Genomic DNA, 14,696 nt, shown 5'->3' with positions numbered 1-14,696 from the left:
ACCATTAATACTCTAAATAAGGTCTTGGGGGTTTAGAGAATTTCAGATCCAATATGAGTTAATAGCTTGATATGGCAGCCAAAAAACATAATGCCTGTTTGGGATCTTTTAAGAGTCAAAGCTTCCAGGAATAAGAAAGTGATGGCCACTCTGTACTAAACCCTAGTTAAAACACATCTGGACTAATGTATTCAGTTCTAGATGCCACAGTTTAAGAAAGACATTGATATGTTAGAGATTGTTCAGAGCACAGTGACCAGAATGGCAACAGCCCTTGAGTCCCTGGCATCTGAAGACTGGTTGAAAAAACTAGAGATGAATTAAAAAAAAGACTCAGAGGAGCTATGATAGCTGCATTTTAGAATTTAGAGCCAAGATGTCAGAGAAGGAATAGCCACCAACTGAACTCTCCCAACATTCCCCTTCAAACAACTTTAAAATAACATATCAAGGGGGCAGCTAGATGATGCAGTAGATTGAGTACTGGCCCTGGATTCAGGAAGACCTGAGTTCAAATCTGGCCTCACACACTTGATACTTACTAACTATGTGACCCTGGGCAAGTCACTTCACCCCACCGCCTCACCCAAAGGAATAAAATAAAATAACACGTCAAATCAAATTCTGGAGTGGCATAGCCAACAAAATGTCAAAGTAAGACATTTTTTCAACCAAAGACAACTTAGGGGGTTGACAGGAGAGATCTATGACACAAGGGTGGGGGGCAACCTTGAGTGTATACAACTACAGCATCAACAAGGGGCCTTGCAGGAGTAGCATCCACAGCAGAAGCATCCACAGCTCTCAGCCCAGAGACAGTAATGGGGTCAGACAACTAGTCAGAAAAAGATTACTAGGGACATTTTCCTGGAACTGGGTATAGAACCCGGCACTGTTTAGCAATTTCATTGCCCATACATAGTTCTGAGTCACTGTTCCAAGGCAGAAAGGAGTATTTGTGGTCAGTCACAAGGGAACAGAGGCTTGAATAGCAGTTCCAGTGCAAAGAGGATCTATAGTGCTTGCATCTACAGTGGGGCAGGGTCCTAGTCACAGTTCCAGAGCAGAGAGGGGTACTAGCACCTGGGACTAAAAGGGAGCAAGTGCCCTTCATGGGAAAAAGACTAAAGCATAGACCAGGGAAGCAGTAGCCACTCCCCTGATCACACCAATTTGGAAGAATAAAAAACTTACAAAGCCTCAGAACTATCTCAAATAACAACATGAAAAACCCTGAAGTTTGGGGCACTGACTCCCCACCCCCAGGTGAGGTGAACACAACTTTAATATAAAGTTCAAAATCAAGAAACAGGCTTGAAAAATGAGCAAACAACAACAACAACAAGAATCTGATAATAAAAATCTACAGTGGTAACAGAGAAAATCAAGACCCAAACTCAGAAGACAACAATGTGAAAATGGCTACAAGCAAAGCCTCAGAGGAAAAATGCTAATTGGACACAAGCTCATCAAGAATTCCTGAGAGACCTTTCTGGGAAGATTGTGGAGTAGGTCAGAAAACTCCAAGCTCTCCAAATTTCCCCCATGAATGAGATAATAATAGCACCAGAGGACAAACATAGAGTAGCAAAAATAAATAAGAATAGGGGCAGAACAGGGGTCCTCCTGGGACAATTGGAGAAGATCTGAAAAAAAATCCCAGGACAAGGTTTGGTCCCTGTGAAGAGTAAACATCTCCAGGCTAGGACCACTTAAACAGCTGGGGTTAGCTGTGTTGGGAGGCTGCCTCATCCCCAGTGGCAGGAACTTTTAACCCTGGGACAGTGAGGGGAGTAGGTACCTGAGACTGGGAAGATTAAGGGAACCTCTGCTGACAAGGGACGCCAGACCCAGCTGTGCTGTGGAGACTCAGCTGGAAGCAAGAAGGAACAACACCTACCTAATATGTGCAGAAGCAGTGGAGCGAGGATGCTGCTGGCTGTGGGCACTAACAAGAGTCTGGATGTCTTAGTTTCAGTCTCACACCAGAAGGGAGAACTGAAGGAATCTGAGGCCAGAGGCACCATCCCCCACACCCCAGGGCTAGAAGTGATTACAAAAGATAAGCTGCCACAAAAAAAAAATGAACAGGCAAAGGAGAAAGAATCCAACCATAGAGAATTACTATGGGAATAGAGAAGACCAGAATTCATCTTCAGAGGAGGATAGTGAAGCAAAGAAACCCTCTTCTACACCAAAGAGTAATGTTAAATAGTCACCTGACCAAAAAAAAATTCATAGAAGAACTTAAAAAAGACTTCAAAAATCAAATGAGAGAGATTGAGGAAAAACTTTTAAAAATAAATAAATAAATAAGAACAATCCAAGAAAAACAAGATTATGAAAAGAAAGTCAACCAACTAGGAAAGGAGATCCAGAATCTTAAGGAAGAAAATGATTCCTTGAAAATTAGAATTGGGCAAGGGGAAGCTAGCAAAGTTATAAAAGATCAAGAAATAATAAAGCAAAATATAAAGAATGAAAAAATAGATGAGAATGTAAAATATTTCATAAGAAAAACAACCAATCTGGAGAACAGATTAAGAAGAGAAAAAATAAGAATAACTGGACTACCTGAAAGCTATGATAAAAAAAAATCTTATTACAGTAATACAAGAAATAATTAAAGAAAATTGTCCTGAAGCATTAGAACAAGAGTGGAAAGTGGAAATAGAAAAAACCCACCAATCACCACCTGAAAGAGTTCCTACAAGGAAAACCCACAGAAATATCATAGTCAAATTCCAAAACTCCCAGCTCAAGGCTAAAATATTATGAGCAACAACAACAAAAATTAACTATGTCAGTGCTATAATTAGAATCACACAAGACCAAGCAGCAGCAACACTAAAAGACCATAGGTCTTGGAAAACTATTTATAGAAGAGCAAAAGAACTGGGGTTCTGGCTGAAAAAATCACACTCAGCAAAGCTAAGCACAATTCTGAATGAAAAAAATGGACATTTAATGAATTGTCAGACTTTCAGAATTTTGTTAAAAAGAAACTGAACTTAATAGAAGATTTGACATGTAAGAGCCAAGAAAACAATAAGGTACATACCAATGACTAATTACAAGGGACTCAATAAGGACAGACTGTTTATCTTTTACGTATGTAAAATGTATGTCTAAAATTATTATTAGTAATTGGGTAGCTCATAAGAAAGACTGGGGTAGACCTGAGTATGATATGATTTTTAAAAAGTAAAACTGTTTAGGAACAGCTAAAAAGAGTAATTATCTTATACAAATGAGGTATGAGATGAAGAACAGAAACAGAATAATTGGATAGGGGAGGACAGCTGGTGATTCTGGAAACCTAATTTCTTTGGGAATGGGTTTAAGAGGGAACAATACATATATATCTAGAAGAGTATAAAAGTCTTCCAAATTCAGAAAGAAATAAAATGCTAAGGGGATAGGGAGAGGGGAGGATAAGGGAGGGTTCTTTAGAGGGGGAAGGTGAGAGAAATAGGGTAAAGAAGGGTATAGAAGGGTGTTTAGATTAATGGGAATGGGAAGATAAGGGAGAGATACTTGGAGGGAGGGTAGGTTAAGTAATAGCAAGGTAGTGGGTAGAAGTAAAGTAAAGGAGTCAGGAAGGATAGGAAATAAGAGAAACACACAAACATAAAATAAAGATCAGGAGTAGAATTTGTTAGGAGAAAAGGAGCAGGGGTGGTAATGATGATCTCAGACAAAGTTAAGTTTAAAATAGATTTAATCAAAAGAGAAAAATAAGAAAACTACACTATGTGTCAGCCATATTTATCAATGTTGCTTTGGACTATTTAAAACAACTAGACAGTACAAGGTGGGAATATTGCTGTGGTGTAGGAAATGATGATTTGATGGACTTGGAAAAATATGGAAAGACTTGGACTTATGAAGGAAGAACTTATCCACCATCAGAGAAACAGACAATAAATAAGTATAGTATGCTCTTACATAGATACATATGAATGTATATGTTTATATATGACTGATTATCAATATCTAAATATATGTGTAAGTGCATGTATGCATGGGGGTATGTGTGTTTATATATATGTGTGTGTGTGTATATATACATATATATGTATGTATCTGTATGTGTAGATAGATGTATGTATGTGGGTATATATGTGCATATATGCATGTATGTATGCGTGTGTGTGTATCTGTGCTTAATTGTAGCCTTCTGGGTGAGGTGCAGGAGGAAGAGTAAGAAAAGAACAAAGTAAAAAGTGCAAAACAGAGAACAAAAGAAAATTTACAAGGAAGCAAAGAAAACATGGATGGCTTTCAATACAACCTGTAGTATTTATTATATAGGCTTCCTTGAAATGGAAATTTATTGCTGTATACTTTGAATCATCTTCCACATTCTGCTGTGCACATGGCAATTCTTTTTTTTCTCTTCTGTTATTTTGTATTATTTTAATTTTAGTATTTAAGTTGGTTTCTTTTTTCTTTTCTTATTTCATATTTAAGTTTAAAATTTAAAAAATCTACACAAAAAAAAGAATTCCTGAAAGAGCTAAAGTAAGAAATGAGTGGTTGTGGGGGGGAAAATGGGAAAAGAAATGACAGTGATGTAAGAATTATGAAAAGAGAATTAATAACGTGGTAAAAGAAGCACACAAAAAAAAACTGAAGAAAATAACTCCTCAAAAAACAGAACTTGCCAAACTATAAAAGACACACAAAAATTCACTGAAGAAAAGAACTCTTTAAAATGCGAAATTGGCCAAATGGAAAAAAACAGGTACAAAAGTTCATTGAAGAAAATAATTCCTTAAAAAGTAGAATTGTACAAAGAGACGGTAATAACTCTATGACACATCAAGAAGCAATAAAAACAAAGTTAAAGAAAGGAAAAGTAGAAGAAAATTGACATATCTCATCAGAAAAAAAAAAAACTGAAGGGGCAGCTAGGTGGCACAGTGGATAGAGCACCAGCCCTGAAGTCAGGAGGACCTGAGTTCAAATCTGACCTCAGACTGAACACTTGATACTCACTAGCTGTGTGACCCTGGGCAGGTCACTTAACCCCAATTGACTAAAAAAAAGAAAACCACCACCACCAACAACAACAACTGACAGGAAAAATAGACTGAGGAGTAATAATTTAAGAATTATTACACTACTGGAAATCCATGATCAAAACATCATATTTCAAGAAATTAAAAAGGGAAATGACCCAGATAACTTAGAACCAGAGAGCAAAATAGAAATTGAAAGAATTCACTTATAATCTCCTGAAAGAGGAGGTTATAGGCAAATTCCAGAACTCTCAGGTCAAAGAGAAAACATCACAAGCAGTCATAAAGAAACAATTTAAAAATCATAGAGGCACAGTCAGGATGATGCAAAATTTAGGAGATTCCACATTAAAGGAGTTGATGGCTTGGGATATGATATTCCAAGAGGCAAAGGAGCTAGGATTACAACCAAGAAGTAGCTACTCAGAAAAACTGAGTATAATCCTCCAGGAGAAAAAAAGATGGATATTTAATGAACTAGAAGACTTTCAAGAATTCTTGATGAAAAGACCAGAACTGAATAGAAATTTGACATTTAAACATAAGACTGAAGAGAGGTATAAAAGGTAAATATGAAAGAGAAATCATAAGGAACTTAATAAGGTTAAACTGTTTATATTCCAATATGGGATGATGATACATGTAATGCCTAAGAACTTCATCATTATTAGATCAGTTAAAAACAGTTTACATAGAATGTATGGGTGCGAATCAATTATGTTGGGATGATCTCCAAAAAAAAAAATGAAAAGGTGAGAAAGAGAGATGAACTAGAAAAAGGGAAAAGGGAGAGCAAGAATGGGGGAAATTCTCTCACATAAAAGAGGTATACAAGGAAGATCTTTCTCAGTGGAGGGAAAAATGGGGGGTAGAGGATAACACTTGAACCTCACTCTCATCAGAATTATTTCAAAGAGGTAAGAATATTTATACATGCATACATACACAAACTCAGTTAAATATAGAAATCTATATCAACCAAAAGGGAAGTAAGAGAGCAAAAGGATGAAAGTGGGGCAAGGTTTAGTAAAAGGAAGGGAAGATTAAGGAAAACATTGGTCAGAAGGAAAACAGACTTTTTGAGGAAACAGGATAAAAAGAGAGACAGAAAAATAAATAGAATAGAATGGAGGGAAATGCTTATTTAGTAATCATAATTGTGAATGTGAATAGGATGAACTCATCCATAAAATGGAAGCATATAGTAGAATGAATCAGAAACCAGAATCCAACAATATGTTCTTTACAAGAAACACACTTAAAACAGAAACACAAAGTAAGAGAATGGAGCAAAATCTATTAAGCTTCAACTGAAATAAAAAAGACAGCAGTAACAATCATGATGTCAGACAAAGCAAAAGCAAATGTAGACCTAATTAAGAGAAATAATCTGGGAAACAGTATTTTATGAAAAGGGAACATAGACAATGAATTAATATTCATATTAAACATATATGCACCAAATGGCATAGCATTCAAATTCTTAAAGAGAAGTGAAATGAGTTGCTGGAAGAAGTAGAGAATAAAACTATACTAGTGGGAGACCTCAACTTTCCCCTCTCAGAACTAGATAAATCTAACCACAAAATAAATAACAACGAAGTTGAGATGAATAGAATTTTTAGAAAACTCAGGTATAGGCATCTGGAGAAAATTGAATGGGAGTAAAAAGAAGTATATCTTTTTTCTGCTATACATGGCACCTTCAAAAAAAAACAACCATAGATTAGGGTATAAAAACCTCATAAACAAATGCAGAAAAGCAGAAATATTAAAAATGTCTTTTTTGGATCATAATTCAATGAAACTTACGTTCAATAAAAGGTTGTGGAAACATAGAGTAAAAATTAATTGGAAACTAAATAATTTAATCCTAAAGAATAAGTGGGTCAAAGAACAAATTGTAGAAACAATCAATAATTTCATTAAAAATAATAACAAGACAACATACCAAAATTTGTGGGATGTAGCCAAAGGAGTATTTAGGGGAAAATATATATTTCTAAACATGGACATCATGAGAGAAAAAACAGATTAATGAATTTGGCATGCAACCAAAAAACCTAGAAAAAGAACAAATGAAAAATCCCCAATTATATACCAAAACAAAAATCTTGGAAATCAAAGCAGAGATTGGTAAAATTGAAGGCACAAAAAAATCATTGAACTAATAAATAAAACTAGAAGTTATGGGAAAAAACAACAAAATAGATAAACCATTGGTTTATTTGATTTTAAAAAAAGAAAGAAGAAAATCAAATTACCAGTATCAAAAATTAATAAAGATGAAATTAAAGTAATTAGTAGGAGTTGTTTTGTTCAAATATAAGTCAATAAAACTGATAATCTAAGTGAAATGGATGTTTACCAAAAAAATTGCCCAAATTAACAGAAGTATCTATCTTAGAAAAATAAATTGAACAAGTCATAAATGAACTCTCTAAGAAAATATCCCCAGGACCAGATGTATTTACAAGTGAATTCTATCAAACATTTAAAGAACAATTAATTTCAATCTATATAAACTATTTTTAAAAAAATAAGTAAAGGAGTCCTACCAAATTACTTCTGTAACACAAATATGGCTTTGATACCTAAACCAGAGAGAACAAAAACAGAGAAAACATCTTAATAATTATGAGTTTTCTGAGAGACCAACCAAGATGATGGAGTAGGAGAAAACAGTACAGCCCAGCTGCTCCCCCCCTCCAACTAATCCTGCAAAGACCTAAAAACAAACCAGACAGATTTCAGATCAAGTAATACAAAGAAACATTATAAGTAGTTTTTTCCAACTCAGATCAGCATAGAGAGGCAAAAGTATACAGACACTGGGGATAGAGTCTACTTAAAAGGGAACTGTGCAGAGCCTTTCAGTAAAGAGACACTAAATAGGAGATTGGTGCTACACACTAGGATAAGAAGAGGTCAATCACAGAGTAGTCTAACATGGGGCAGGTGGCAGAAACCTATGCAAATGCGTAGTTCTGTTTCTCATATCCCAGATCGGGGTCACAGATTCAGTGTATCCTGAAGAGGGGACCTGCATTTAGTTGTGGGAGATAAGGGCAAGGAGTAGTCATAGACCTGATGGGCAAAGAGCAGGAAGAGAAATGAGCAGCCACTGTAAGACTCTGCCCCAGGAGTGGGGTCTTAGATTCACATCCCAATTCTGAAGCCTGAAGAGGAAAATCAGCACAGCAAACTCAGACCAAAAAAAAAAGATGTAGTTCTATCATTCTGAAATTGAAGACATTTTCTACTATTTGATGATGATCAAGGTCAAGAATACTCTACTGGAACTCTAATGAAGGGAAAGTCCACAGCCCAGACATAAGTCTAGGTCAGGAGCTTGAAAAGTTCATATCAGGAGTATAACAATTTGACTACCCTGGACCAAACAGCTTTGGAACCATAGATAGCTTTCAGGTTAGACTGTCAAAGGAGACAAAAAACAAATATGACAAATTTTGGCGAGACTATGGGAAAACAGGTACATTAAATGTGCTACTAGTAGAGCTATGAATTGGTCTGGCCATTTAGAAAGGCAATTTGGAACTATACCCAAAACATTACTAAATTGTGCATACTCTTTGACTTAGCAATACCGCTACTAGGTCTATATTCCCACAAATATTAAATAAAGATGAAAATGCAAAAAAAATGTTTATAGTAAATGGTGGGGGAAAAAACTGGAAACTTAGGAGGTATCCATCAATTGGGGAATAGCTGAACAAATCATAATGTATGAATATAATGGAATACTATTTCACTCTATAAATGAGGAAAGGGATATTTTCACAGAAAGATGAAGAGACTAGTCTGAACTGATGCAGAAAGAAGTAAGCAGAACTAAGAGAACAATTTATAAAATAACAACATTGTAAGGACAAACAACTTTGACAGAGTTAGAATTCCGATGAAGAGTGACCACCCAGAATTCTAAGGGACTCATGATGAAATATGCTACCCAACTCCTAACAGATTGGTGATAGACCCAGAGTACATATTGAGACACATATTTTTTTTGGAAATGGCCAATGAAGGAATTAATTTTGCTTGACTATGAGTATTTGTTAAATGGTTTAGTTTTTTTTCTTTTTTTCAATAAAAAGTGGAAGGTAGGAGGTAAATATATTTTGTTCATTAAAATATTAAAATTAAAAAGCACAGCTGTCTAAAAATACAGTGGGCAGCCTTGACAGCTCTTCAAGCAGAGGCTAGATGACAATTTGTCAGAGATGTTACAGTAAGTATTCTTTTGAGGTGTGGGTTGGACTAGATGGCCACCAAGAACCCTTCAGACTCTCAAATTGTGATCCTTGACACTGGAAATGGATTATTTATCAAAAACAATAGATGTCACTGAAACATAGATTTGTTTCACTTTCCAAAACATCAACAATGTTGTGCCAGACCCTCCTGCTAGGTTATATGCTTTATCTTCCTACACAAGTTGCTGCTATTTGAATCACAGCAGAATAGAGGGTGCAAATTTCAAAACATTGAAGGCATGACAAGTATAGATGACAAGGGAATCAGATGAGTGTTCAAAGCAAGGGAAGCTTCTATTTCTGGTACATCATAGAGGTGACAGATCCTTCCCCAACATTATCTTCATCCAGTTGTGACAATTGTCAAATCCCATTTGATCAACCTGGCTCCTCAGAACTGACCGGGGAATCATTTTTTTTCTACATGTCATGCTGCACTATCTCCAGAAAGCAAGGATGCTAAAAGAGATGAGAACGGATGAGGGAAATTTGCTTTGAAATGTCAGAAGAGGTTCAAGATGTCAGATACACTAAAGTATATCTTAACTTAGGTGAATCCTTGTGAAAATTATAGAAAGGCTTGTCTTTCACCTGTTCTATTCATGAAAGACTGAAAATGACCTGGAATTCCTCAAAGAATCAAGGATTTATTATATATATTTTTCTTCTACAAATCCCTCAAGAACAGGGATTATTTCATTGTTGTCTTTGTCTTTCCAAAGCTAGATACTGAATAAGTAGCTGTTGAATTGATGCCTTTTCTTTTTTTTCAATTATCATATCAAATCACATATTCTCATCCTTTTCTCTTTTTTATAAGACATGGGGAAGGTAGAAATGGGTTTCTGCTCCATTACTCTTCTGTCCAGTCTTGCTGTCCACATTTTATACTTGTACTATTCATTTTTTTAAAACCCAAGTCCAAGACTTTACATTTATATGCATGGGGAATAGCAAATAGTCCAGTTTGGTAGGAAGTCTGAGGGAGGGAAGGAGAGTAATGGGAAATTAGTCTGGAAAAGTAAGTTAGAGTAAATTTGTGAAAGGCTTTCCATTCCAAACAAGGAAGCTTATGCTTTATCTAGAACAAGAAACTACTGAAAAATCTCAAGTAGAGGCATGAAATGTCCAGGCCTATACTTTAGGATTATCAATTTCACTTCTTTGTGGAGGATGGATTGGAGAGGAGAGGAATTTAAGGCAGGGAAACCAAATGTGAGGTTCTTGAAATAGTCCAAGAAATAGAAGTAATGATGTGGTAATGAGATAAAAAGGCAATGGATTGGTATGGTAACTTTGTGAGCAGGAGCATGAAAAGGAGAAGAAGGTTAAAGCTATAGCTTCATGCAGTAAGTTTTTTTTAAACACCTATTATGTGCCAGGCACTAGACTTTGGGCGTACAAATACCAAAAAAAAAAAAAAAATGAAACAATATCTACTATTGAGGAGCTAACATTATTTTGGCGGAATAGACATGCATATATAGAATATATGACAAGAATAAATACAACATAGCTAGAGAGGGAGGGTAGTTAAGGGGATCAAGAACTGCTTAATGTAATTCAAGTTTAATACTTGAGATGAGTTTTGAAGAAAGTAAGGGATTCAATGTGATAGAGGTGAAAGAGCATTCTAGGCATGTAGAAGACATATCATCTAAGTGTGTAAAGAACAGAGAGAAGACCAGTTTGGCTAGTAGGGCCATTCAAAGAAAATGACTTTCTTGAATCTCATCTCAGAATATGTATGATGGAGGCAATAAAGAGGAAAATATACAAGTAAATATGGTAGGTGGAATGTTGCTGTATCTGTTGGTCATTTAATCAATCTGGTTACCATTATTCTGACCTTCTAATATCCTCTAAATGTCCAATTGGAGGAAATATTTATAAATGCTTCATCTGTGAATATTTATGACAATATTTCCAAGTTCCACAAAAAACAATATTTCCAAAGTGGAGAAAATGTTCTTGACTATTTTTACATAAAACTATAGAAAACCCTACATTACCTGTTTGAAATTTAAGGACTAATACCACTGAGCTTTGGCAGGTTATCCCATGAGAAAAAGATGAAATAACTGATACAAAAGTTACAGAGGAAAGTGGTCATTCCAAAGGAACAACTTAGCATTTGAGGATGGGGCGGAGTAAACTACAATAGGACTTGCAGAAGCTACTTTTCTGTAGTTCTTTGATGACAAGAAAGAAAACTATCTGTATGGAATGTATTCCTTGTCTTGTCAAAGATAGTCTAGATACCTTCTGGAAGTCCTTAAAATGAAAATAATTCTGTGTTTCTCTGGTAAAATGATCGATTCTCCAGAATAGATTACACACATCTTTCAAAGAGGAAAATAGGGACCCAGATGACAGAGGTTTCCATTTGATAAACTCAATTTGGCAGAGCTGATTAGGGAATTTTTTTTCACAATATTCTGCTCCCTATCTTTTAAAAACAAAATTTTAAAATGAAGGACTACCAACAAAAAATAATCAAACATACAAAAAAGAAGGAAAAAATTTACATAAAATCCTTAGCATTTAACAAGTTATAACCAAGTGAATTGATGAAGAAATGCAAAGAAAATGCTTTTGTTCTGTATACCCTTCCAGGTCTGTTTGAAGTTTTGCTATATCTCACTTTGTTTCTTTATTTGGTTGCTCATTCACCTCTTAGGACCATAAATTTAGAGCTGGAAAAGACCTTAGAGATCATTTCATCCAGCCTTGTCATTTTACATGTGAGAAATCTGAGGCCCCAAATGTGTGGAGTTGCCCAAGGTCAAGGAAGTATTTTTTTTAAATTACAGGAGGGATTCAAATCTGTCATTTGACTGGAAATCAAGTTCTCTTTCCTTTAAAGTTCTAATTATTTTGTCAACTCAATTGTGTCCTTTCTGATTCCAGAGAACAGAGGATGGATGAATAATTCCCTCCCTTCTCCCTCCCTTGTTCTGAGATGAGAGGCTATGGGAACAAAATATTTCATATTTTGTCAGAAGAGGTTTGCTTTGTTGGTTGACTTTGCTTAATTGTTTGTGTGGGGGAGTGATATAGGGAAATTATCATAATATAAAAAGACAAAATATATCAACTTTTTTGAAATGTAGAAATTAAAAATAAGAAAACTTATTATGAGAGCTGTATCAACTCCTCTCTCTAAAGAGACAAAATGGTGTAAAAATAAAATCCCTGATTTGGAAGTGAGAAGATCTGGGTTCTAGTTCTTGATCTGCAACTTATTTATTACCTATGTTCGCTTCTTCAAGTGTCTTAACCCAAGACTCAGTTTCCTCATCTGTAAAATGAAAATACTTTTACTGCATTATTTATCTCTCAGTGCTGTAGTGAGGAAAGAGCTTACACTGTAAATCTTATAGTGAGAAATAAAAGTGATTTATCATAGAAGTGCCCACAATAGACTGTGAAATATATAGAATATTGAAAGAATGCACTTCTTTTTTATAAAGGTTTATGCCCTATAAACCCAAAGAGTTATTCTAGGTGCTAGTTACCAATTTTCAGTGTATTGGTTGCATGTCATATTAACTTTCCCTGACACAATTGATTCAGGTAGAAAAGGAAATGGTTTAAAGAGAGGACTATTTGGAAAACAATTGTCCCTTTCTTGCTTTGAGTTTTTTTTTCCCCTGATAGAGTCATACACTATTGAGTTTATATTTTCACTATTGAACATATATTCCACATTTATAATTACATTTTAAAATATGATTAAAATTTATAACAGAAATGAATGCTTCAGGTATGGAAATTGTGGCCTTGAAGGGGAAAATTTCACTAAAATATTTTATATTAAAAGGAAAATAATTATGTAGGTATTCATATGCTCCTACCCACAGGAACACTAACTCCCTCAGTATTTGGAGTACTAATGAGAAAACTCAGATCTTGGTGCTTTTCAAATGACAATGTTGATGTACCCAACAAAATTGCCCTCAACTCATCTAGAGCCCTAATGTCAGTAAAAGCCCAGCTGGATGACAAAGATGAGCTTCCAGTCTACTCAAATGTTACTGGGAGCTTCATTGTGAGGTTTGGGGACATGAGAATGCCTCCTCAGACCTGGATCAATTGGTGGAGAAAATGGATATGAAGGAATTTGTGTTTGGGTATGGATGATTTGAATGTTGCTATCTCACTAGGCAAGCTTTTGGACACTTCATAAAACACCTTATCTATTTTAATCCTTAGACCTAGCTTCCAACAACAAAAATCCACCTTTTATAATTAATCTGACTGGTCATCTCCCTTAACCTCCACTTAAAACTAATCAAATGAGATAATATACAGTGCTTTGCACCTCTTAAAGTGCAATATAAACATCATCATCATCAAGTAGTCCCATTCCCCTTCCTTTAGTCTTTTTCCTCTTCTCTTATCTTCTCCAGAGACTCAGTCCTCCACTTCAGACTATTCTTCTAGTTCTGAAATAGCCAGGGGAGTGAATATATTGGAAGAATACAGGTAATAAAAGTTATAAGATGTACAACTCAAAAAAGGAAAAAGCTCTCCATATGGTAATAACATATACAGGAGTTTCTCCTCAACATAGCTCTTCCATTTGTAGGGAGTTCCCAATGTGAGCCAGCTACCCACCTATCCCCTTTTCCTTTTTGCCAAATCTCATGAACAGCCTACTGAGGACAAGGAGGTAGCAATGAGATGACAGGAGAGGAGTGGGTAGACAAGAAAGTAAAGAAAATAGAACAGAACAAGACAGCTTCTATGTGTTACTGGCAAAAGGAGAGGATAGAGGCAGGAAGGTATCAAGGGGGTACCCAGAGCTAGAGCATAAAAAAATGAAGCTTTGAAAGGAAGGACAGAGTTCCTAAGCAAAAAGATACAGTATTTGAAAGACTTGATAGAGGATATCCAGAAAGGACAAGAGAAGTGCATAGTGAGTTGTGTAGTCAAATTAGACAGAGAGAGACACAGAGAGAGACAGAGAGAGAGAAACAGGTAGGTATAGATACAGACACATGTGTGTCTTCTACTTTACGCTATGCATTGCGTAGTGAATTATTTTGTATTTAAAAAAACATGGTAAAAAAATATCATTCCCCCCTTTTCTTTTTTTGTGAGGCAATTAAGGTTAAGTGACTTGCCCAGAGTCACACAACTAATGAGTGTTATGTATCTGAGGCCAGATTTGAACTCAGGTCCTCCTGACTCCAGAATTGGTGTTCTATCCACTGTGACACCTAGCTGCCCCTATTTCCCCCTTTTTCTTACAGCAATGCATGAATATGAATCAACAACCAAGCATTTATGAAGGTCCTACTATGTTCCAGGCACTGTGATATAGATATATATTCTATGTTGGGACTGAAGATGTCACACTAGTCTTAGGGGATTGTAATGCTAAAGTAGGAAG

The sequence above is a fragment of the Vombatus ursinus genome, unplaced genomic scaffold (genome assembly GCF_900497805.2).
Source record: "Vombatus ursinus unplaced genomic scaffold, bare-nosed wombat genome assembly UNPS02014812.1, whole genome shotgun sequence".
In the NCBI taxonomy this organism is placed as follows: Eukaryota; Metazoa; Chordata; class Mammalia; order Diprotodontia; family Vombatidae; genus Vombatus; species Vombatus ursinus.
The sequence above is the reverse complement of the archived record's forward strand: the minus strand, read 5'-3'. Positions refer to the sequence as shown.